Genomic DNA, 25000 nt, shown 5'->3' with positions numbered 1-25000 from the left:
GCTGAATAGGCGAGAGAAGCCTGCGCGTATAAACGGAGATATATATCCAATTGCAACGAAGGAACGTGCCAAAGATCGAGAACAATGGCAGAAATGCTAGTAACGTGCACTTCGGGACCAACGCATCACCGGAAGACAACCGCCAAACATCGAAAGAGTCGCGATGCTCCGCAACCTACGTGCAAAGCGGTCGCACACCGGGTAAGGGAGTGAGAGCCCCAAACATAGCTGGGCGAGGCGCTCACTCCGCTCTTTAATATCTCGTTAATACCGCCAAGGAAATGGCACAAGCACACACACACAAGCATCCTCGGAAGAGGACAGTTCGAGTGACAGGTCAAATCCAAGAGTTCCGAAGACTACCTCCAGGAACAATCGGGAACAAGACCGATTACAAGTCGTCGAGTCTGTTACTGGGCGAACACGAGATGCGCACAGGAAATCGATCAGCCCTCACAATGGCCCAAGGCCAGAGATCGGACTGCTACGATTTACCCCAACAATCATCGTGCCACTCTTCGCAGAGAGGTGATAGACGCCAACGAGCCCGCGCATAGCAATCGAGGTGTAAAAAGGGCGTTGAAGGCAGGAAGCCTGGACGAAAGAGGCTACGAGGTCACCTCGAAGCGGTCTAAGAATCGGGCGCACTTGGGGCGACTACCAGTGCCAACCCCTTATCCCGCGGTGCGTCCGACACACAGAAATTTCCAAGGCGGCCAAGGAGCCTCCCCGCATAGCAATCGGGGTGTGAGGTTACGGATGCAGCATTGATAGCAATCGAGGTGTGAGGCGAAGGATGCAGAAGTGAGAGCCGAGGGATGTAGCAGAGATAGCAATCGGGGTGTGTGATGCAGAAGAGATAGCAATCGAGGTGTGCGGTGGGAAGGGCCCAGCAGCCAGAATGCATGAAGCGACGGATGAAGCAGTGATGACAACCGGGCTGTGAGGAGAGGAGGGATGCAGCCAAGAAAGCAATCAGGGCTCGAGGCAAGGGATGCATCAAGGATAGCAATCATGTTGTGAGGCGAGATTCCAAAGGCTAAACGTGAGAGGCTGCAGGGTCGACTCAGAGAGGTCTATGCATGTGAGAGGCTGAAAGCAAGGTCGACTCGGAGCGGTCTATGCATCGGGCGCGCTTGGGGCGACTACCAGTGCCAACCCCTTATCCCGCGACGCGTCCGACAAAGAGAACGTTCCAAGGCGGCAGAGGAGGTTACCAGCCGAAGGATGCAGTAGCAATAACAGGTATAGTTCCGCGGCGGCCGAGAAGACTCACCGCATAGGAATCGGGATGCGAGGCGAGGGATGCGGCGGGAAGGCCCCGACGGCTAAACGGAAGAGGCTGCAGGGCCGCCTCGGAATGGTCCAAGCATCGGATGCGATTGGGACGACTACCAGTGCCAACCCCTTATCCCGCGATGCGTCCGATACACAGATAGTTCCAAGGCGGCCGAGGAGCCTCACCGCATATCAATCGGGGTGCGAGGCGAGGGATGGGGCGGGAAGGCCCCAACGGCTAGACGGAAGAGGCTTCAGGGCCACCTCGGAATGGTCCAAGCATCGGACGCGCTTGGGGCGACTGCCAGTGCCAACCCCTTATCCCGCGATGCGTCCGATACACAGATGGTTCCAAGGCGGCCGAGGAGCCTCACCGCATAGCAATCGGGGGTGCGAGGCGAGGGATGGGGCGGGAAGGCCCCAACGGCTAGACGGAAGAGGCTTCAGGGCCGCCTAGGAATGGTCCAAGCATCGGACACGCTTGGGGCGACTACCAGTGACAGCCCCCTATCCCGCGATGCGTCCGATACGAAGATGGTTCCAAGGCGGCCGAGGAGCCTCACCGCATAGCAATCGGGGTGCGAGGTGGGGGATGCGGCGAGATGGCCCCAACGGCTAGACGGAAGAGGCCACAGGGCCGCGTCGGAATAGTCCAAGCATCGGACGCGCTTGGGGCGACTACCAGTGACAACCCCTTATCCCGCGATGCGTCCGATACGAAGATAGTTCCAAGGCGGCCGAGGAGCCTCACCGCATAGCAATCGGGGTGCGAGGTGGGGGATGCGGCGAGATGGCCCCAACGGCTAGACGGAAGAGGCTGCAGGGCCGCCTCGGAATAGTCCAAGCATCGGACGCGCTTGGGGCCACTACCAGTGACAACCCCTTATCCCGCGATGCGTCCGATACGAAGATAGTTCCAAGGCGGCCGAAGAGCCTCACCGCATAGCAATCGGGGTGCGAGGGTGGGGGATGCGGCGAGATGGCCCCAACGGCTAGACGGAAGAGGCCACAGGGCCGCCTCGGAATAGTCCAAGCATCGGACGCGCTTGGGGCGACTACCAGTGACAACCCCTTATCCCGCGATGCGTCCGATACGAAGATAGTTCCCAGGCGGCCGAGGAGCCTCACCGCATAGCAATCGGGGTGCGAGGCGAGGGATGCGGCGAGATGGCCCCAAAGGCTAGACGGAAGAGGCTGCAGGGCTGCCTCGGAATAGTCCAAGCATCGGACGCGCTTGGGGCGACTACCACTGCCAACCCCTTATCCCGCGATGCGTCCGATACACAGATAGTTCCGAGGCGGCCGAGGAGGTGGGGGATGCAGCGAGATGGCCCCAACGGCTAGACGGAAGAGGCTGCAGGGCCGCCTCGGAATAGTCCAAGCATCGGACGCGCTTGGGGCGACTACCAGTGACAACCCCTTATCCCGCGATGCGTCCGATACACAGATAGTTCCGAGGCGGCCAAGGAGCCTCACCGCATAGCAATCGTGGTGCGAGGTGGGGGATGCGGCGAGATGGCCCCAACGGCTAGACGGAAGAGGCTGCAGGGCCGCCTCGGAATGGTCCAAGCATCGGATGCGCTTGGGGCGACTACCACTGCCAACCCCTTATCCCGCGATGCGTCCGATACACAGATAGTTCCAAGGCGGCCGAGGAGCCTCACAGCATAGCAATCAGGGTGCGAGGCGAGGGATGCGGCGAGAAAGCCCCAACGGCTAGAGGGAAGAGGCTTCAGGTCCGCCTCGGAATGGTCCAAGCATCGGACGCGCTTGGGGCGACTACCAGTGACAACCCCTTATCCCGCGACGCGTCCGATACACAGATAGTTCCAAGGCGGCCGAGGAGCCTCACCGCATAGCAATCGGGGTGCGAGGCGAGGGATGCGGCGAGAAGGACCCAACGGCTACACGGAAGAGGCTTCGGGGCCGCCTCGGAATGGTCCAAGCATCGGACGCGCTTGGGGCGACTACCAGTGACAACCCCTTATCCCGCGACGCGTCCGATACACAGATAGTTCCAAGGCGGCCGAGGAGCCTCACCGCATAGCAATCGGGGTGCGAGGCGAGGGATGCGGCGAGAAGGACCCAACGGCTACACGGAAGAGGCTTCGGGGCCGCCTCGGAATGGTCCAAGCATCGGACGCGCTTGGGGCGACTACCAGTGACAACCCCTTATCCCGCGACGCGTCCGATACACAGATAGTTCCAAGGCGGCCGAGGAGCCTCACCGCATAGCAATCGGGGTGCGAGGCGAGGGATGCGGCGAGAAGGACCCAACGGCTAGACGGAAGAGGCTTCGGGTCCGCCTCGGAATGGTCCAAGCATCGGACGCGCTTGGGGCGACTACCAGTGACAACCCCTTATCCCGCGACGCGTCCGATACACAGATAGTTCCAAGGCGGCCGAGGAGCCTCACCGCATAGCAATCGGGGTGCGAGGCGAGGGATGCGGCGAGAAGGACCCAACGGCTAGACGGAAGAGGCTTCGGGTCCGCCTCGGAATGGTCCAAGCATCGGACGCGCTTGGGGCGACTACCAGTGACAACCCCTTATCCCGCGACGCGTCCGATACACAGATAGTTCCAAGGCGGCCGAGGAGCCTCACCGCATAGCAATCGGGGTGCGAGGCGAGGGATGCGGCGAGAAGGACCCAACGGCTAGACGGAAGAGGCTTCGGGTCCGCCTCGGAATGGTCCAAGCATCGGACGCGCTTGGGGCGACTACCAGTGACAACCCCTTATCCCGCGACGCGTCCGATACACAGATAGTTCCGAGGCGGCCGAGGAGCCTCACCGCATAGCAATCGGGGTGCGAGGCGAAGGATGCGGCGAGAAGGACCCAACAGCTAGACGGAAGAGGCTTCGGGTCCGCCTCGGAATGGTCCAAGCATCGGACGCGCTTGGGGCGACTACCAGTGACAACCCCTTATCCCGCGACGCGTCCGATACACAGATAGTTCCAAGGCGGCCGAGGAGCCTCACCGCATAGCAATCGGGGTGCGAGGCGAGGGATGCGGCGAGAAGGACCCAACGGCTAGACGGAAGAGGCTTCAGGGCCGCCTCGGAATGGTCCAAGCATCGAACGCGCTTGGGGCGACTACCAGTGACAACCCCTTATCCCGCGACGCGTCCGATACACAGATAGTTCCGAGGCGGCCGAGGAGCCTCACCGCATAGCAATCGGGGTGCGAGGCGAGGGATGCGGCGAGAAGGACCCAACGGCTAGACGGAAGAGGCTTCAGGGCCGCCTCGGAATGGTCCAAGCATCGGACGCGCTTGGGGCGACTACCAGTGACAACCCCTTATCCCGCGACGCGTCCGATACACAGATAGTTCCGAGGCGGCCGAGGAGCCTCACCGCATAGCAATCGGGGTGCGAGGCGAGGGATGCGGCGAGAAGGACCCAACGGCTAGACGGAAGAGGCTTCAGGGCCGCCTCGGAATGGTCCAAGCATCGGACGCGCTTGGGGCGACTACCAATGACAACCCCTTATCCCGCGACGCGTCCGATACACAGATAGTTCCGAGGCGGCCGAGGAGCCTCACCGCATAGCAATCGGGGTGCGAGGCGAGGGATGCGGCGAGAAGGACCCAACGGCTAGACGGAAGAGGCTTCAGGGCCGCCTCGGAATGGTCCAAGCATCGGACGCGCTTGGGGCGACTACCAGTGACAACCCCTTATCCCGCGACGCGTCCGATACACAGATAGTTCCGAGGCGGCCGAGGAGCCTCACCGCATAGCAATCGGGGTGCGAGGCGAGGGATGCGGCGAGAAGGACCCAACGGCTAGACGGAAGAGGCTTCAGGGCCGCCTCGGAATGGTCCAAGCATCGGACGCGCTTGGGGCGACTACCGTTGCCAACCCCTTATCCCGCGATGCGTCTGATACACAGATAGTTCCGAGGCGGCCGAGGAGCCTCACCGCATAGCAATCGGGTTGCGAGGCAGATTATTGGGAAGGGAACCCCCTGGGATGCGGCTCAAGCAGTGCCCAAAGGGACTGGAATGCGGAATCACATCGAGAGACCCAAATGCTATACGAGGGCTCAAATCGAATTATCGATTTGGCCACGACATGGACGCATCGGAACGACTACCTTTGCCGAACCACTCGCAATTGCATCCATACCGAAACCAATAGACATTTCCGTTAGAGCCCTCGCATAGCATTCGGGAATCTCGCATGCCCCTCTAAATCGACCAATGCTGGCGCTCAATGAAAATCCGAGCGCTACCACCGTTCGAGCGCCAGCATTGGTCGAGTTAGAGGGGCACGGGGGAGAATGCTCCAGTCAACACCTCCCCTATATAAGTTATTTGTCCGATTCTCGCACAACCGTAGTCTGCCTCGTCGAATCAAACAACGGTCCCAGATTCCGACTTCCGTTCCGTAGAGACCCAAAAGCTAGATGGAGGCTCGCAAGAAAGAGAGTCGGCGCATAGCAATCGGGTTTCTCGAACGTTTAGGGACCGAGCTCACTTGCGGATAGGGCAAAATCCGCCAAGCAACCCAAAAGCTAGACGGGGGCTCGAATCGAATCGCCTAGGCGGCCACAACAACGACGTGTTGGATCGACTACCAGTGCCAAACCATTCAGCAAGACTAGTCTGTGTCGAGGCCGGATAGAGATTCTCAGAGAGCGCCCGCATAGCATTTAGGAGACCTGCCGCGTCCCTCACACTCGACAAATGGTGGTGCACGTTTATAAATCCGAGCGATCCCAACCCTTTCAAGCACCAACATCGGTCGAGATAGAGGGGCACGGAGGGGGCTGCGTGAGACAACACAGTCCCCTATATAAGTTATTTGTCCGATTCTCACACATCCGAAGAATGGTCATCAAATCGGACAACAGCCCAAACTTCCGACTTCCGTCCCAGAAAGCCCAAGAGCTATCTAAAACGTTCATGGCCGGAACTCGATCGCGGCTATACCAGTCCGCCAAGCAACCCAAAAGCTAGACTGGAGCTCTAGTCGAATCACCTCTGTGGCCATTGCAAGGACGTGTTGGAGCGACTACCATTGCCGAACCATTCCGCAGGTCGAGTCCATACCAAGGCCGCATAGAGATTCACGATGAGCTCCTGCATAGCAATCAGGAGACTTGCCGTGTCCATCACAATCGATAAATCCTGGTGCAAGATTTTTGCATCCGAGCGCTCCAACCAGTCGAGCACCAGCATCAATCGACATAAACGGGCACGGGGGGAGGATGCTCGAGAACACTACCTCCCCTATATAAGTTATTTGTCCGATTCTCAAGCAGCCGAAGTCTGGTCATCGAATCGGGTCAAAGACCACAACTTCCGACTTTACCCACAATGCAAGTCATCGAATCGAACATCGGCCCCCGAGTCGGACTCCATGCGTATGTCAGGTCATCGGACCCAAATTCCGCCTTCCTGCGCATGGCGGGCCATCAATATCAACTCGGTCATCGGACCCAAACTCCGCCTTTTTGCGTATGGCACGCCTTCAAATCGGTCATCGGACCCAAATTCCGCCTTCCTGTGCATGGCGGGCCATCAACATCAACTCGGTCATCGGACCCAAATTCCGCCTTTCTGCGCATGGCACGCCATCAACTCGGTCATCGGACCCAAATTCCGCCTTCCTGCGCATGGCAGGTCATCGGACACAAATTCAGACCTCGCCAATATGCCTACGTATCGAATCGGTCATCGGACCCAACTTCCGACTTCATCCATACTGTAGGGTCTTTGAGGTTGGCGCGGTGCGCTCAACCCAGGGAGTCGACCCATCGAAGCATACACCTCCCCTATATAAGCTATTTGTCCGATTCCCACACCTGTGTAGTTTGCACCTCTGACCAGGACATCGACCCCAACTTCCGAACTCGACTGCAACGACGGCACCAGCGCCTTGGTGCGCACCTTGCGACGCACAGTCCCAACATTCGCCTTCCTGCACATGGCAGGTCATCGGACCCAAATTCCGACCTCGCGAGTATGCCTACATATCGAATCGGTCATCGGACCCAACTTCCGACTTCATCCATACCGTAGGGTCTTTGAGGTTGGCGCGGTGCGCTCAACCCGGGGAGTCGACCCAACGAAGCATACACCTCCCCTATATAAGCTATTTGTCCGATTCCCACACCTGTGTAGTTTGCACCTCCGATCAAGACATCGACCCCAACTTCCGAACTCGCCTCCAACGACCGAACCAGCGCCTTGGTGCGCACCTTGCAACGCACAGTGCCAACATTCGCCTTCCTGCACGTGGCAGGTCATCGGACCCAAATTCCGACCTCGCGAGTATGCCTACATATCGAATCGGTCATCGGACCCAACTTCCGACTTCATCCATACCGTAGGGTCTTTGAGGTTGGCGCGGTGCGCTCAACCCGGGGAGTCGACCCAACGAAGCATACACCTCCCCTATATAAGCTATTTGTCCGATTCCCACACCTGTGTAGCTTGCACCTCCGATCAGGACATCGACCCCAACTTCCGAACTCGACTAAAAAGACCGCACCAGCGCCTTGGTGTGCACCTTGCAACGCACAGTGTCAACATTCGCCTTCCTGCACATGGCAGGTCATCGGACCCAAATTCCGACCTCATGAGCATACCTACTAATCGAATCGGTCATCGGACCCAACTTCCGACTTCATCCATACCGTAGGGTCTTTGAGGTTGGCGCGGTGCGCTCAACCTGGGGAGTCGACCCATCGAAGCATACACCTCCCCTATATAAGCTATTTGTCCGATTCCGACACCTGTGTAGTTTGCACCTCCGCTCAGGACATCGACCCCAACTTCCGAACTCGCCTGCAACGACCGAACCAGCGCCTTGGTGCGCACCAAAAGTGCGCACTTTTGGAGGGCACTTTTGTGCGCTCCAAAGGTGCGCACTTTTGGAGGGCACTTTTCTGCGCTCCAAAGGTGCGCACTTTTGGAGGGCACTTTTTGGAGGGCACTTTTCTGCGCTCCAAAGGTGCGCACTTTTGGAGGGCACTTTTTGGAGGGCACTTTTCTGCGCTCCAAAGGTGCGCACTTTTGGAGGGCACTTTTTGGAGGGCACTTTTCTGCGCTCCAAAGGTGCGCACTTTTGGAGGGCACTTTTTGGAGGGCACTTTTCTGCGCTCCAAAGGTGCGCACTTTTGGAGGGCACTTTTTGGAGGGCACTTTTCTGCGCTCCAAAGGTGCGCACTTTTGGAGGGCACTTTTTGGAGGGCACTTTTCTGCGCTCCAAAGGTGCGCACTTTTGGAGGGCACTTTTTGGAGGGCACTTTTCTGCGCTCCAAAGGTGCGCACTTTTGGAGGGCACTTTTTGGAGGGCACTTTTCTGCGCTCCAAAGGTGCGCACTTTTGGAGGGCACTTTTTGGAGGGCACTTTTCTGCGCTCCAAAGGTGCGCACTTTTGGAGGGCACTTTTTGGAGGGCACTTTTCTGCGCTCCAAAGGTGCGCACTTTTGGAGGGCACTTTTGTGCACTCCAAAGGTGCGCACTTTTGGAGGGCACTTTTCCTGTGCTCCAAAGGTGCACACCTAGGTGAGCACCTTCGACCACACCTTGTAGCACACCAAACTCTGACTTTCGACTTCATCCGCAATGCAGGGTCTTTGAGGTTGGCGCAATGCGCACAACCAGGGGAGTCGACCCATCAAACCCAACACCTCCCCTATATAAGCTATTTGTCTGATTCTCATACATGCGTAGCCTGCAGGAGCAATTAGGACATCGACCCCAACTTTCGGCTTCTAAACGAAAACAAGGTCTTTGAGGTTGGTGTAATGCGAACAACTAGGGGAGTCAACCCATCAAACCCAACACCTCCCCTATATAAGCTATTTGTCTGATTCTCATACATGTGTAGTCTACAGGAGCAATTAGGACATCGACCCCAACTTTTGACTTCTTAACGAAAACAAGGTCTTTGAGGTTGACGTAATGCGCACAACCAGGGGAGTCGACCCATCAAACCCAACACCTCCCCTATATAAGCTATTTGTCCGATTCTCATACATGTGTAGCCTGCAGGAGCCATTAGGACATTGACCCCAACTTTTGACTTCTTAACGAAAACAAGGTCTTTGAGGTTGGCGTAATGCGCACAACCAAGGGAGTTGACCCATCAAACCCAACACCTCCCCTATATAAGCTATTTGTCTGATTCTCATACATGTGTAGCCTGCAACAACGATTAGGACATCCACCCCAACTTCTGAATTCGTCTGCGTTGACCGCACCAAAGGTGCACGCCTTGGTGCTCACCAAAATCCGACTTCCGACTTCTTCTGCTATGCGGGGTCTTTGAGGTTGGCGCAGTGCGCACAACCAGGGGAGTCAACCCACCGAATGCAACACCTCCCCTATATAAGCTATTTGTCTGATTCTCATACATGCGTAGACTGCAGCAATGATTAGGACATCCACCCCAACTTTTGACTTCTTAAACAAGACAGGGTCTTTGAAGTTGGTGCAGTGCACACAACCAGGGGAGTCGACCCATCAAACGCAACACCTCCCCTATATAAAGCTATTTGTCCGATTCTCATACGTGTAGTCTGCAGCAGCGATTAGGACATCGACCCCAACTTCCGAATTCGTTTGCATTGACCGCACCAAAGGTGCACGCCTTGGTGTGCACCCTGGAGTGCACTTTGGTGCTCACCTCGGTGCACACTTTGGTGTGCACCTCGGTGTGCACCAAAGGTGCGCACCTTGGAGCGCACCAAAGGTGTACACTTTGGAGCGCACCACATAGGGTCTTTGAGAGGTTGGCGCAGTGCGCACACCAAGGTGGGTGTTGAGGTGCGTGCCGAGGTGGGTGGGTGCTAGGGTGCGCTCCATGGTGGGTGCCAGGGTGGGTGCGTGCTAGGGTGGATTCCAAAGAGGGTCATAGGGTGGGTGCCAAGGTGGGTTGGTGATATAGTGGGTTCAAAGGTGGGTACTAGGGTGGGTTCCAAGGTGGGTCACAAGTTGGGTGCCAGGATGCGTGGGTGTTAGGTTGGGTGCCAAGGTGGGCTCCTGCGTGGGTGGGTGCTAGGGTGGGTTTCAAGGTGGACGCGAGGGCGGGTGCCAAGGTGGGTAACAAGTTGGGTGTTAGGATGGGTGAGTGCTAGAGTGGGTGCCAAGGTGGGTGGGTGCTAAGGTGGATGCCAAGGTGGTTCACAGGGTGGGTGGGTTCTAGGGTGAGTTCCAAGGTGGGTCACAGGTTCAGTGCTAGGGTGGGTGTCAAGGCGGGTGTCGAGGTGCCTGGGTGCTAGGGTGTGGATGCCAATGTGGGTCATAGGGTGGGTACTAGGGTGGGCTGCAATGTGGGTGCCAAGGTGGGTAACATGCTCGGTGGGTTCTAAATTGGGTGCCAGGGTGGGTGTGCACCCACCTTGCCCGAGGTGGGTGCCAAGGTGCCAGTGTGGGTGGGTGCTAAGGTGGATGCCAAGGTGGGTGAGAAGGTGGGTGATAGGTTGAGTGGTAGGATGGGTGGGTGCCAAGATGGGTCACAGGGTGGGTGCAAGGGTGGGTAGGTGCTAGGGTTGGTGTCAGGGTGGGTGGGTGCTAGGTTGGGTTCCAAGGTGGGTGCGAGGGTGAGTGTCAAGGTGGGTCACAGGTTAGGTGCTAGGATGGGTGAGTGCTAGGGTGCAAAGGTGCCAGGGTGGGTGCTAGGATGGGTCGATGCTAGGGTGAGTGGCAAGGTGGGTGCCGAGGTGGGTGCCAAGTCGGCGACTGCTATGGTGGATGCCAAGGTGGGTCACGGGGTGGGTGCCAAGTTGCTAGGTTGGGTTCCAAGGTGGGTGCCAACGTGGGTGCTAGGGTGCGTGGGTTAAAGGGTGTGTCACAACGTGGGTGCCAGGATGGGTGCGCACCCACACTGGCCAAGACGGGTGCGGGTGCAAGGTTGGGTTCCAAGCCCGGTCACAGGCTGGGTGCTAGGATGGGTGGGTGCCAAGGTGGGCACCAGGGTGGGTGCACCCACCCTGGCCAAGGTGGGTCACGGGGTGGGTCCTAGGGTGGGTAACGGGGTGGGTACTAAGGTGCGTGCCAAGGTGGGTCATAGGGTGGGTGCCAAGGTGGGCACCAGGGTGGGTGTGCACCAACCCTAGCCAGGGTAGGTCACGGGGTGGTTGTCGGGGTGGGCGTCAAGGAGCCAAGGTGGGTGGCAAGTAGCCAAGTTGCGTGCCAAGGTGGGTGTCGGGGTGGGTGCCAAGGATCCAAGGTGGGTGCCAAGGAACCAAGGTGGGTGTCTGGGTGGGTGCCGAGGTGGGAGCCAGGGTGGGTCCCAAGGTGAGTGCAAAGGTGGGTGCCAGGGTCAAGGTGAGTGCCAATGTGGGTTCCAAGGTGCCAGGGTCAGGGTGAGTGCCAATGTGGGTTCAAAGGTGCTAAGTTGGGTGCGAGGTTGGGTGCGAGGGTGGGTGGGTGCCAAGGTGTGCTAGGTGGAAGCCCGGGTGGGTCGGCATCCCATGGGTGTCGAGTTGGGTGCCTGATGGGTGCTTCTTGTCAAGTTTTAGTCGTCGGGACTCATTTCGAGCCTTAGAGGTCGTTTCTTGTCCGGTTGCCCTGTCTTCGACCTGGGAACCCAATTTTGGTCCTCGGGTCCCATTTTTTTTTGTCTCGCATCCCACTTTTGGCCTGTGGCCTTTTCGGGGTCGATTCTCGTTTTGGGCATCAGAGCATGTTTCTTCTCCTAAAACCCAATATTTGTTTATTAAGTCTCGGAACACATTTTTGTTCTCGTGGACCCATCATGGGTCTTGGAACGCATTTGTGGTCCTTGGGTCCCATTTTGCATCCCGAAACTTGTGTTTTGGTGCTTGATCCCTATTTTGGGTGCCCACCTTGCACCAAGTGCGCACCCGGGGCAAACCGAGCGCCTTGGTGCACCGGGGCAAGATCGAGCGTGCACCCGAGGCGCCCCGAACATGCACCAAGGTGCACTCGGCCCACATGTGAGCGCAGGTCGTTGCGCCCGAGGTGGTGTGTGGGCACCGCGTTGCAGACGGGACACTGCACGCACACGACGCCCCCTCCAGGTGCACGCACGTAGGCCGGGCCGGGTGCACACCCGACGCCCTAGCAAGGTGCGCGCACCCGGGCAGGGCTCACACTTGGCGAACGGGGCGCACTTCGCGAGGGAGGGTGTGCACCTTGACGGGGGTGGGTGGCCGGGGTGGATTCGCACGTGGGTCGCGGTTTGCTAAGTACACACTGCGACAAGCTCATAACGGGTGCGATCATACCAGCATTAGTGCACCGGATCCCATCAGAACTCCGCAGTTAAGCGCGCTTGGGCCGGAGTAGTACTGGGATGGGTGACCTCCCGGGAAGTCCCGGTGTTGCACCCTTTTTTAGTTTTTCGCCGGGCGTCGCAATGCTATTTGAATAAACCTTTTGCCCGTTTGCGTTCTCGTCGGGGCCGGGCCGGGCCGGGGTGCGCTGCCCGCACTACCGCGCGCGCGGGGGCGACACCGAGCGCGCACCCGAGGCACCCCGAGCACACAGGCCACGGTGCAACCCGGGCGTTGTGCGCGCACCCCGGTGCGCCCGAGGTGCTGCGCGCGCACCCAGGTGAAATCGGTGTGCACCTCGGCCAGTGCGCGCTCGGTCGAGTCGCGCACGTTGGCCAAGGTGCACGGTGATGTTTCTTACTCTAAGGTTCCGCACCAGACGCCCGGGACAGGTGAGCGAAGCTGGGCGGGGCCGGGTGCGCGGCCGGGGCAGGTGCACGCAGCTGGAGAGAGCTTTGGAGCACACTTCGGAGCGCACCAATGATGCGCTCCATTCAAAAGTTTCCTGAAAAGGCAAAAAAAGTTGAGATTATAGAATTTCCCACTTGAGAGATTGTAAAAAAAAAAAATTTAAAATGAAGGAAACGCGGGTGCCAAGGTGTGCGCAGCCCAGCCAAGGTGTGCGCACCAAGGCGCCCACCCTGGCGAAGGTGCACGCAAGGTGCGCACCCGAGGCAAACCGGACAATTAACCCAACTTTCGACTTCGCGCGCACCTTGGAGCGCACTTCGGAGCGCTCCTTGGTGCGCACCAATCTTGGGCACCTCGGAGTGCACCATGGCGCCCACCAAGGTGCGCACCCGGGGCAAACCGAGCTCCGACTTCGTGCGCACCTTGGAGCGCACGAAAGGTGCGCACCATGGCGCCCACCAAGGTGCGCAGCCCAGCCAAGGCATGCGCATCAAGGTGCGCACCCTGGCGAAGGTGCGCACCCGGGGCAAACCGAGCTCCGACTTCGTGCGCACCTTGGAGCGCACAAAAGGTGCGCAACCCAGCCAAGGTGTGCGCACCCCGGTCAAACCGAGCTCCGAATCGTGCGCACCAGAGGTGCACGCCATCGTGCGCACCTTGGAGCACACTTCGGAGCCCTCCTTGGTGCGCGCCGATGTTGCGCACCTCGGAGCGCACCCGGGGAAAACAATGCAATTAACCCGACTTTCGACTTCGTGGGCACCTCGGAGCGCTCTCGGGTTTGCACCTCGGAGCACACCGAGGTGCGCACCTTTGATGCGCTGCCTTCACCAATTTCCAGAAAAGGCAAGAAAACATTGAGAAGGTGTGCGCACCGAGGTGCCCACCCTGGCGAAGGTGCACGCGAGGTGCGCACCCGGGGCAAACCGGGCTCCGACTTCGTGCACGCCGCACCTTGGAGCACACTTCGGAGCGCTCCTTGGTGCGCACCAGGGCGCGCAACCCAGCCGAGGTGCCCACCCCGGCGAAGGTGCACGCGAGGTGCGCACCCGGGGCAAACCGGGCTCCGACTTCGTGCACGCCATGGTGCCCACCGCGGCGAAGGTGCACGCGAGGTGCGCACCCGGGGCAAACCGGGCTCCGACTTCGTGCACGCCGCACCTTGGAGCACACTTCGGAGCGCTCCTTGGTGCGCACCATGGTGCCCACCAGGGCGCGCAACCCCGCCGAAGGTGCACGCGAGGTGCGCACCCGGGGCAAACCGGGCTCCGACTTCGTGCACGCCGCACCTTGGAGCACACTTCGGAGCGCTCCTTGGTGCGCACCATGGTGCCCACCAGGGCGCGCAACCCCGCCGAAGGTGCACGCGAGGTGCGCACCCGGGGCAAACCGGGCTCCGACTTCGTGCACGCCATGGTGCGCACCGCGGCGAAGGTGCGCACCCGGGGCAAACCGGGCTCCGACTTCGTGCACGCCGCACCTTGGAGCACACTTCGGAGCGCTCCTTGGTGCGCACCAGGGCGCGCAACCCAGCCGAGGTGCCCACCCCGGCGAAGGTGCACGCGAGGTGCGTACCCGGGGCAAACCGGGCTCCGACTTCGTGCACGCCGCACCTTGGAGCACACTTCGGAGCGCTCCTTGGTGCGCACCATGGTGCCCACCAGGCCGCGCAACCCAGCCAAGGTGTGCGCACCAAGGTGCACGCGAGGTGCGCACCCGGGGCAAACCGGGGTCCGACTTCGTGCACGCCGCACCTTGGAGCACACATCGGGGCGCTCCCGGGTTCGCACCGGCGTTGCGCACCGTGGTGGGCACCTCGGAGCACACCAAGGTGGGCAGCGAGGTGCGCACCTTTGATGCGATGCCTTCACTAATTTCCATAAAAGGCAAAAAAAAAACGAGATTTTAAAATTTCCGTTTTGAAAGATAGTGAGAAAAAGGGAATGCTGGTGCCATCTTGAGCCCGCCCTGGTGCGCAGCCCAGCCAAGGTGTGCGCACCAAGGTGCCCACCCTGGCGAAGGTGCGCGCCCGGGCAATTAACCCAACTTCCAACTTCGCGCGCGCCAGGGTGGGAGCGCACCCAACAACCGGGCCTGGGAAGAGCCAATGCGAGAAACCCCACCAAACGCTCTGACAAAAAAAGAGGGGGCGCTCCAGTAACCCCGCTTCGGAGCGCACCCTGGGCAAACCCAGCCAAGGTGCCCACCCCGGCCAAGGTGCAGGCGAGGTGCGCACCCGGGGCAAACCGGGCTCCGACAACGTGCACGCCGCACCTTGGAGCACACTTCGTAGCGCTCCCGGGTGCGCACCTCAGAGCACACCAAGGTGGGCAGCGAGGTGCGCACCTTTGATGCGCTGCCTTCACTAATTTCCAGAAAAGGCAAAAAAAAAAGGAGATTTTAAAATTTCCGTTTTGAAAGATAGTGAAAAAAACGGAACGCGCGTGCCATCTTGAGCCCGCCCTGGTGCGCAGCCCAGGTAAGGTGCCCACCCTGGCAAAGGTGCGCACCCGGGCAATTAACCCTACTTCCGACTTCGTGCGCGCCAGGGTGGCAACCGGGCCTCGGAAGAGCCAATGCGAGAAACCCCACCAAACGCTCCGACAAAAAAAGAGGCGGCGCTCCAATAACCCCGCTTCGGAGCGCAGCCGGGGCAAACCCAGCCAAGGTGCCCACCCCGACGAAGGTGCACGCGAGGTGCGCACCCGGGGCAAACCGGGCTCCGACAACGTGCACGCAGCACCTTGGAGCACACTTCGAAGCACTCCCGGGTGCCCACCGGCGTTGCGCACCGTGGTGGGCAGCGAGGTGCGCACCTTTGATGCGCTGCCTTCACTAATTTCCAGAAAAAGGCAAAAAAAAATGAGATTTTAAAATTTCCGTTTTGAAAGATAGTGAAAAAAAAGGAACGCGGGTGCCATCTTGAGCCCGCCCTGGTGCGCAGCCCAGGCAAGGCATGCGCACCAAGGTGCCCACCCGAGGTGCACACCCGGGGCAAACCGGGCTCCGACTTCGTGCAGGCCGCACCTTGGAGCACACTTCGGAGCGCTCCTTGGTGCGCACCATGGTGCCCACCAGGGCGCGCAACCCAGCCAAGGTCTGCACACCAAGGTGCCCACCCCGGCGAAGGTGCACGCGAGGTGCGCACCCGGGGCAAACCGGGCTCCGACTTCGTGCACGCCATGGTGCCCACCGCGGCGAAGGTGCACGCGAGGTGCGCACCCGGGGCAAACCGGGCTCCGACTTCGTGCACGCCGCACCTTGGAGCACACTTCGGAGCGCTCCTTGGTGCGCACCATGGTGCCCACCAGGGCGCGCAACCCAGCCAAGGTGTGCGCACCAAGGTGCACGCGAGGTGCGCACCCGGGGCAAACCGGGGTCCGACTTCGTGCACGCCGCACCTTGGAGCACACATCGGAGCGCTCCCAGGTTCGCACCAGCGTTGCGCACCTTTGATGCGCTGCCTTCACTAATTTCCAGAAAAGGCAAAAAAAAACGATATTTTAAAATTTCCGTTCTGAAAGATAGTGAAAAAAACGGAACGCGGGTGCCATCTTGAGCCCTTCCTGGTGCGCAGCCCAGGCAAGTTGTGCACACCAAGGTGCCCACCCTGGCGGAGGTGCGCGCCCGGGGCAAACCGGGCTCCGACTTCGTGCACTGCATGGTGCCCACCAAGGCGCGCAACCCAGCCAAGGTGCCCACCGCAGCGAAGGTGCACGCGAGGTGCACACCCGGGGCAAACCGGGCTCCGACTTCGTGCACGCCGCACCTTGGAGCACACTTCAGAGCGCTCCTTGGTGCGCACCAGGGCGCGCAACCCAGCCGAGGTGCCCACCCCGGCGAAGGTGCACGCGAGGTGCGCACCCGGGGCAAACCGGGCTCCGACTTCGTGCACGCCATGGTGCCCACCGCGGCGAAGGTGCGCACCCGGGGCAAACCGGGCTCCGACTTCGTGCACGCCGCACCTTGGAGCACACTTCGGAGCGCTCCTTGGTGCGCACCATGGTGCCCACCAGGCCGCGCAACCCAGCCAAGGTGTGCGCACCAAGGTGCACGCGAGGTGCGCACCCGGGGCAAACCGGGGTCCGACTTCGTGCACGCCGCACCTTGGAGCACACATCGGGGCGCTCCCGGGTTCGCACCGGCGTTGCGCACCGTGGTGGGCACCTCGGAGCACACCAAGGTGGGCAGCGAGGTGCGCACCTTTGATGCGATGCCTTCACTAATTTCCATAAAAGGCAAAAAAAAAACGAGATTTTAAAATTTCCGTTTTGAAAGATAGTGAGAAAAAGGGAATGCTGGTGCCATCTTGAGCCCGCCCTGGTGCGCAGCCCAGCCAAGGTTTGCGCACCAAGGTGCCCACCCTGGCGAAGGTGCGCGCCCGGGCAATTAACCCAACTTCCAACTTCGCGCGCGCCAGGGTGGGAGCGCACCCAACAACCGGGCCTGGGAAGAGCCAATGCGAGAAACCCCACCAAACTCTCTGACAAAAAAAGAGGGGGCGCTCCAGTAACCCCGCTTCGGAGCGCACCCTGGGCAAACCCAGCCAAGGTGCCCACCCCGGCCAAGGTGCAGGCGAGGTGCGCACCCGGGGCAAACCGGGCTCCGACAACGTGCACGCCGCACCTTGGAGCACACTTCGTAGCGCTCCCGGGTGCGCACCTCAGAGCACACCAAGGTGGGCAGCGAGGTGCGCACCTTTGATGCGCTGCCTTCACTAATTTCCAGAAAAGGCAAAAAAAAAAGGAGATTTTAAAATTTCCGTTTTGAAAGATAGTGAAAAAAACGGAACGCGCGTGCCATCTTGAGCCCGCCCTGGTGCGCAGCCCAGGTAAGGTGCCACCCTGGCAAAGGTGCGCACCCGGGCAATTAACCCTACTTCCGACTTCGTGCGCGCCAGGGTGGCAACCGGGCCTCGGAAGAGCCAATGCGAGAAACCCCACCAAACGCTCCGACAAAAAAAGAGGCGGCGCTCCAATAACCCCGCTTCGGAGCGCAGCCGGGGCAAACCAAGCCAAGGTGCCCACCCCGACGAAGGTGCACGCGAGGTGCGCACCCGGGGCAAACCGGGCTCCGACAACGTGCACGCAACACCTTGGAGCACACTTCGAAGCACTCCCGGGTGCCCACCGGCGTTGCGCACCGTGGTGGGCAGCGAGGTGCGCACCTTTGATGCGCTGCCTTCACTAATTTCCAGAAAAAGGCAAAAAAAAATGAGATTTTAAAATTTCCGTTTTGAAAGATAGTGAAAAAAAAGGAACGCGGGTGCCATCTTGAGCCCGCCCTGGTGCGCAGCCCAGGCAAGGCATGCGCACCAAGGTGCCCACCCGAGGTGCACACCCGGGGCAAACCGGGCTCCGACTTCGTGCAGGCCGCACCTTGGAGCACACTTCGGAGCGCTCCTTGGTGCGCACCATGGTGCCCACCAGGGCGCACCCGGGGCAAACCGGGCTCCGACTTTGTGCACGCCGCACCTTGGAGCACACATCGGAGCGCTCCCAGGTTCGCACCAGCGTTGCGCACCTTTGATGCGCTGCCTTCACTAATTTCCAGAAAAGGCAAAAAAAAACGATATTTTAAAATTTCCGTTCTGAAAGATAGTGAAAAAAACGGAACGCGGGTGCCATCTTGAGCCCTTCCTGGTGCGCAGCCCAGGCAAGTTGTGCGCACCAAGGTGCCCACCCTGGCGGAGGTGCGCGCCCGGGGCAAACCGGGCTCCGACTTCGTGCACTGCATGGTGCCCACCAAGGCGCGCAACCCAGCCAAGGTGCCCACCGCAGCGAAGGTGCACGCGAGGTGCGCACCCGAGGTGCACACCCGGGGCAAACCGGGCTCCGACTTCGTGCACGCCGCACCTTGGAGCACACTTCAGAGCGCTCCTTGGTACGCACCAGGGCGCGCAACCCAGCCAAGGTGCTCACCCCGGCGAAGGTGCACGCGAGGTGCGCACCCGGGGCAAACCGGGCTCGGACTTCGTGCACGCCGCACCTTGGAGCACACATCGGAGCGCTCCCAGGTTCGCACCAGCATTGCGCACCTTTGATGCGCTGCCTTCACTAATTTCCAGAAAAGGCAAAAAAAAGAAAAAAATGAGATTTTAAAATTTCCGTTTTGAAAGATAGTGAAAAAAACGGAACGCGGGTGCCATCTTGAGCCCGCCCTGGTGTGCAGCCCAGGCAAGTTGTGCGCACCAAGGCACCCACCCTGGCCAAGGTGGGTCACGGGGTGGGTCCTAGGGTGGGTAACGGGGTGGGTACTAAGGTGCGTGCCAAGGTGGGTCATAGGGTGGGTGCCAAGGTGGGCACCAGGGTGGGTGTGCACCAACCCTAGCCAGGGTAGGTCACGGGGTGGTTGTCGGGGTGGGCGTCAAGGAGCCAAGGTGGGTGGCAAGTAGCCAAGTTGCGTGCCAAGGTGGGTGTCGGGGTGGGTGCCAAGGATCCAAGGTGGGTGCCAAGGAACCAAGGTGGGTGTCTGGGTGGGTGCCGAGGTGGGAGCCAGGGTGGGTCCCAAGGTGAGTGCAAAGGTGGGTGCCAGGGTCAAGGTGAGTGCCAATGTGGGTTCCAAGGTGCCAGGGTCAGGGTGAGTGCCAATGTGGGTTCAAAGGTGCTAAGTTGGGTGCGAGGTTGGGTGCGAGGGTGGGTGGGTGCCAAGGTGTGCTAGGTGGAAGCCCGGGTGGGTCGGCATCCCATGGGTGTCGAGTTGGGTGCCTGATGGGTGCTTCTTGTCAAGTTTTAGTCGTCGGGACTCATTTCGAGCCTTAGAGGTCGTTTCTTGTCCGGTTGCCCTGTCTTCGACCTGGGAACCCAATTTTGGTCCTCGGGTCCCATTTTTTTTTGTCTCGCATCCCACTTTTGGCCTGTGGCCTTTTCGGGGTCGATTCTCGTTTTGGGCATCAGAGCATGTTTCTTCTCCTAAAACCCAATATTTGTTTATTAAGTCTCGGAACACATTTTTGTTCTCGTGGACCCATCATGGGTCTTGGAACGCATTTGTGGTCCTTGGGTCCCATTTTGCATCCCGAAACTTGTGTTTTGGTGCTTGATCCCTATTTTGGGTGCCCACCTTGCACCAAGTGCGCACCCGGGGCAAACCGAGCGCCTTGGTGCACCGGGGCAAGATCGAGCGTGCACCCGAGGCGCCCCGAACATGCACCAAGGTGCACTCGGCCCACATGTGAGCGCAGGTCGTTGCGCCCGAGGTGGTGTGTGGGCACCGCGTTGCAGACGGGACACTGCACGCACACGACGCCCCCTCCAGGTGCACGCACGTAGGCCGGGCCGGGTGCACACCCGACGCCCTAGCAAGGTGCGCGCACCCGGGCAGGGCTCACACTTGGCGAACGGGGCGCACTTCGCGAGGGAGGGTGTGCACCTCGACGGGGGTGGGTGGCCGGGGTGGATTCGCACGTGGGTCGCGGTTTGCTAAGTACACACTGCGACAAGCTCATAACGGGTGCGATCATACCAGCGTTAGTGCACCGGATCCCATCAGAACTCCGCAGTTAAGCGCGCTTGGGCCGGAGTAGTACTGGGATGGGTGACCTCCCGGGAAGTCCCGGTGTTGCACCCTTTTTTAGTTTTTCGCCGGGCATCGCAATGCTATTTGAATAAACCTTTTGCCCGTTTGCGTTCTCGTCGGGGCCGGGCCGGGCCGGGGTGCGCTGCCCGCACTACCGCGCGCGCGGGGGCGACACCGAGCGCGCACCCGAGGCGCCCCGAGCACACAGGCCACGGTGCAACCCGGGCGTTGTGCGCGCACCCCGGTGCGCCCGAGGTGCTGCGCGCGCACCCAGGTGAAATCGGTGTGCACCTCGGCCAGTGCGCGCTCGGTCGAGTCGCGCACGTTGGCCAAGGTGCACGGTGATGTTTCTTACTCTAAGGTTCCGCACCAGACGCCCGGGACAGGTGAGCGAAGCTGGGCGGGGCCGGGTGCGCGGCCGGGGCAGGTGCACGCAGCTGGAGAGAGCTTTGGAGCACACTTCGGAGCGCACCAATGATGCGCTCCATTCAAAAGTTTCCTGAAAAGGCAAAAAAAGTTGAGATTATAGAATTTCCCACTTGAGAGATTGTAAAAAAAAAAAATTTAAAATGAAGGAAACGCGGGTGCCAAGGTGTGCGCAGCCCAGCCAAGGTGTGCGCACCAAGGCGCCCACCCTGGCGAAGGTGCACGCAAGGTGCGCACCCGAGGCAAACCGGACAATTAACCCAACTTTCGACTTCGCGCGCACCTTGGAGCGCACTTCGGAGCGCTCCTTGGTGCGCACCAATCTTGGGCACCTCGGAGTGCACCATGGCGCCCACCAAGGTGCGCACCCGGGGCAAACCGAGCTCCGACTTCGTGCGCACCTTGGAGCGCACGAAAGGTGCGCACCATGGCGCCCACCAAGGTGCGCAGCCCAGCCAAGGCGTGCGCATCAAGGTGCGCACCCTGGCGAAGGTGCGCACCCGGGGCAAACCGAGCTCCGACTTCGTGCGCACCTTGGAGCGCACAAAAGGTGCGCAACCCAGCCAAGGTGTGCGCACCCCGGTCAAACCGAGCTCCGAATCGTGCGCACCAGAGGTGCACGCCATCGTGCGCACCTTGGAGCACACTTCGGAGCCCTCCTTGGTGCGCGCCGATGTTGCGCACCTCGGAGCGCACCCGGGGAAAACAATGCAATTAACCCGACTTTCGACTTCGTGGGCACCTCGGAGCGCTCTCGGGTTCGCACCTCGGAGCACACCGAGGTGCGCACCTTTGATGCGCTGCCTTCACCAATTTCCAGAAAAGGCAAGAAAACATTGAGAAGGTGTGCGCACCGAGGTGCCCACCCTGGCGAAGGTGCACGCGAGGTGCGCACCCGGGGCAAACCGGGCTCCGACTTCGTGCACGCCGCACCTTGGAGCACACTTCGGAGCGCTCCTTGGTGCGCACCAGGGCGCGCAACCCAGCCGAGGTGCCCACCCCGGCGAAGGTGCACGCGAGGTGCGCACCCGGGGCAAACCGGGCTCCGACTTCGTGCACGCCATGGTGCCCACCGCGGCGAAGGTGCACGCGAGGTGCGCACCCGGGGCAAACCGGGCTCCGACTTCGTGCACGCCGCACCTTGGAGCACACTTCGGAGCGCTCCTTGGTGCGCACCATGGTGCCCACCAGGGCGCGCAACCCCGCCGAAGGTGCACGCGAGGTGCGCACCCGGGGCAAACCGGGCTCCGACTTCGTGCACGCCGCACCTTGGAGCACACTTCGGAGCGCTCCTTGGTGCGCACCATGGTGCCCACCAGGGCGCGCAACCCCGCCGAAGGTGCACGCGAGGTGCGCACCCGGGGCAAACCGGGCTCCGACTTCGTGCACGCCATGGTGCGCACCGCGGCGAAGGTGCGCACCCGGGGCAAACCGGGCTCCGACTTCGTGCACGCCGCACCTTGGAGCACACTTCGGAGCGCTCCTTGGTGCGCACCAGGGCGCGCAACCCAGCCGAGGTGCCCACCCCGGCGAAGGTGCACGCGAGGTGCGTACCCGGGGCAAACCGGGCTCCGACTTCGTGCACGCCGCACCTTGGAGCACACTTCGGAGCGCTCCTTGGTGCGCACCATGGTGCCCACCAGGCCGCGCAACCCAGCCAAGGTGTGCGCACCAAGGTGCACGCGAGGTGCGCACCCGGGGCAAACCGGGGTCCGACTTCGTGCACGCCGCACCTTGGAGCACACATCGGGGCGCTCCCGGGTTCGCACCGGCGTTGCGCACCGTGGTGGGCACCTCGGAGCACACCAAGGTGGGCAGCGAGGTGCGCACCTTTGATGCGATGCCTTCACTAATTTCCATAAAAGGCAAAAAAAAAACGAGATTTTAAAATTTCCGTTTTGAAAGATAGTGAGAAAAAGGGAATGCTGGTGCCATCTTGAGCCCGCCCTGGTGCGCAGCCCAGCCAAGGTGTGCGCACCAAGGTGCCCACCCTGGCGAAGGTGCGCGCCCGGGCAATTAACCCAACTTCCAACTTCGCGCGCGCCAGGGTGGGAGCGCACCCAACAACCGGGCCTGGGAAGAGCCAATGCGAGAAACCCCACCAAACGCTCTGACAAAAAAAGAGGGGGCGCTCCAGTAACCCCGCTTCGGAGCGCACCCTGGGCAAACCCAGCCAAGGTGCCCACCCCGGCCAAGGTGCAGGCGAGGTGCGCACCCGGGGCAAACCGGGCTCCGACAACGTGCACGCCGCACCTTGGAGCACACTTCGTAGCGCTCCCGGGTGCGCACCTCAGAGCACACCAAGGTGGGCAGCGAGGTGCGCACCTTTGATGCGCTGCCTTCACTAATTTCCAGAAAAGGCAAAAAAAAAAGGAGATTTTAAAATTTCCGTTTTGAAAGATAGTGAAAAAAACGGAACGCGCGTGCCATCTTGAGCCCGCCCTGGTGCGCAGCCCAGGTAAGGTGCCCACCCTGGCAAAGGTGCGCACCCGGGCAATTAACCCTACTTCCGACTTCGTGCGCGCCAGGGTGGCAACCGGGCCTCGGAAGAGCCAATGCGAGAAACCCCACCAAACGCTCCGACAAAAAAAGAGGCGGCGCTCCAATAACCCCGCTTCGGAGCGCAGCCGGGGCAAACCCAGCCAAGGTGCCCACCCCGACGAAGGTGCACGCGAGGTGCGCACCCGGGGCAAACCGGGCTCCGACAACGTGCACGCAGCACCTTGGAGCACACTTCGAAGCACTCCCGGGTGCCCACCGGCGTTGCGCACCGTGGTGGGCAGCGAGGTGCGCACCTTTGATGCGCTGCCTTCACTAATTTCCAGAAAAAGGCAAAAAAAAATGAGATTTTAAAATTTCCGTTTTGAAAGATAGTGAAAAAAAAGGAACGCGGGTGCCATCTTGAGCCCGCCCTGGTGCGCAGCCCAGGCAAGGCATGCGCACCAAGGTGCCCACCCGAGGTGCACACCCGGGGCAAACCGGGCTCCGACTTCGTGCAGGCCGCACCTTGGAGCACACTTCGGAGCGCTCCTTGGTGCGCACCATGGTGCCCACCAGGGCGCGCAACCCAGCCAAGGTCTGCACACCAAGGTGCCCACCCCGGCGAAGGTGCACGCGAGGTGCGCACCCGGGGCAAACCGGGCTCCGACTTCGTGCACGCCATGGTGCCCACCGCGGCGAAGGTGCACGCGAGGTGCGCACCCGGGGCAAACCGGGCTCCGACTTCGTGCACGCCGCACCTTGGAGCACACTTCGGAGCGCTCCTTGGTGCGCACCATGGTGCCCACCAGGGCGCGCAACCCAGCCAAGGTGTGCGCACCAAGGTGCACGCGAGGTGCGCACCCGGGGCAAACCGGGGTCCGACTTCGTGCACGCCGCACCTTGGAGCACACATCGGAGCGCTCCCAGGTTCGCACCAGCGTTGCGCACCTTTGATGCGCTGCCTTCACTAATTTCCAGAAAAGGCAAAAAAAAATGAGATTTTAAAATTTCCGTTCTGAAAGATAGTGAAAAAAACGGAACGCGGGTGCCATCTTGAGCCCTTCCTGGTGCGCAGCCCAGGCAAGTTGTGCGCACCAAGGTGCCCACCCTGGCGGAGGTGCGCGCCCGGGGCAATCCGGGCTCCGACTTCGTGCACTGCATGGTGCCCACCAAGGCGCGCAACCCAGCCAAGGTGCCCACCGCAGCGAAGGTGCACGCGAGGTGCGCACCCGAGGTGCACACCCGGGGCAAACCGGGCTCCGACTTCGTGCACGCCGCACCTTGGAGCACACTTCAGAGCGCTCCTTGGTGCGCACCAGGGCGCGCAACCCAACCAAGGTCTGCACACCAAGGTGCTCACCCCGGCGAAGGTGCACGCGAGGTGCGCACCCGGGGCAAACCGGGCTCGGACTTCGTGCACGCCGCACCTTGGAGCACACATCGGAGCGCTCCCGGGTTCGCACCAGCATTGCGCACCTTTGATGCGCTCCAATAACCCCACTTCGGAGCGCACCAGAAACCCCACTGGACGCTTGGGCAAAAATGTAATGCGCACCCGAAGCCCCTACCCAGAAATCCCCAGTTCGGACATGGGGAGCTGCAACGGTAAAAAGCCTCACTAAACTCTCGGACG

General features: G+C 60.7%; 2 non-coding genes across 2 annotated transcripts; both read left to right on the top strand.

Moving 5' to 3' along the window:
* Positions 1 to 12469: 12469 nt before the first annotated feature.
* LOC131862263 (5S ribosomal RNA) lies at positions 12470 to 12588 on the top strand. The gene has a single exon (XR_009361279.1). It is a non-coding gene; the product is annotated as a 5S ribosomal RNA (ribosomal RNA).
* Positions 12589 to 20392: 7804 nt separating this feature from the next.
* On the top strand, positions 20393 to 20511 carry LOC131862269 (5S ribosomal RNA). The gene has a single exon (XR_009361285.1). It is a non-coding gene; the product is annotated as a 5S ribosomal RNA (ribosomal RNA).
* Positions 20512 to 25000: the final 4489 nt, after the last annotated feature.

This window comes from Cryptomeria japonica, unplaced genomic scaffold, assembly GCF_030272615.1.
Source record: "Cryptomeria japonica unplaced genomic scaffold, Sugi_1.0 HiC_scaffold_40, whole genome shotgun sequence".
Taxonomy (NCBI): domain Eukaryota; kingdom Viridiplantae; phylum Streptophyta; class Pinopsida; order Cupressales; family Cupressaceae; genus Cryptomeria; species Cryptomeria japonica.
Note: the sequence above shows the minus strand (reverse complement) of the source record. Positions and strands in the feature narration are given on the sequence as shown.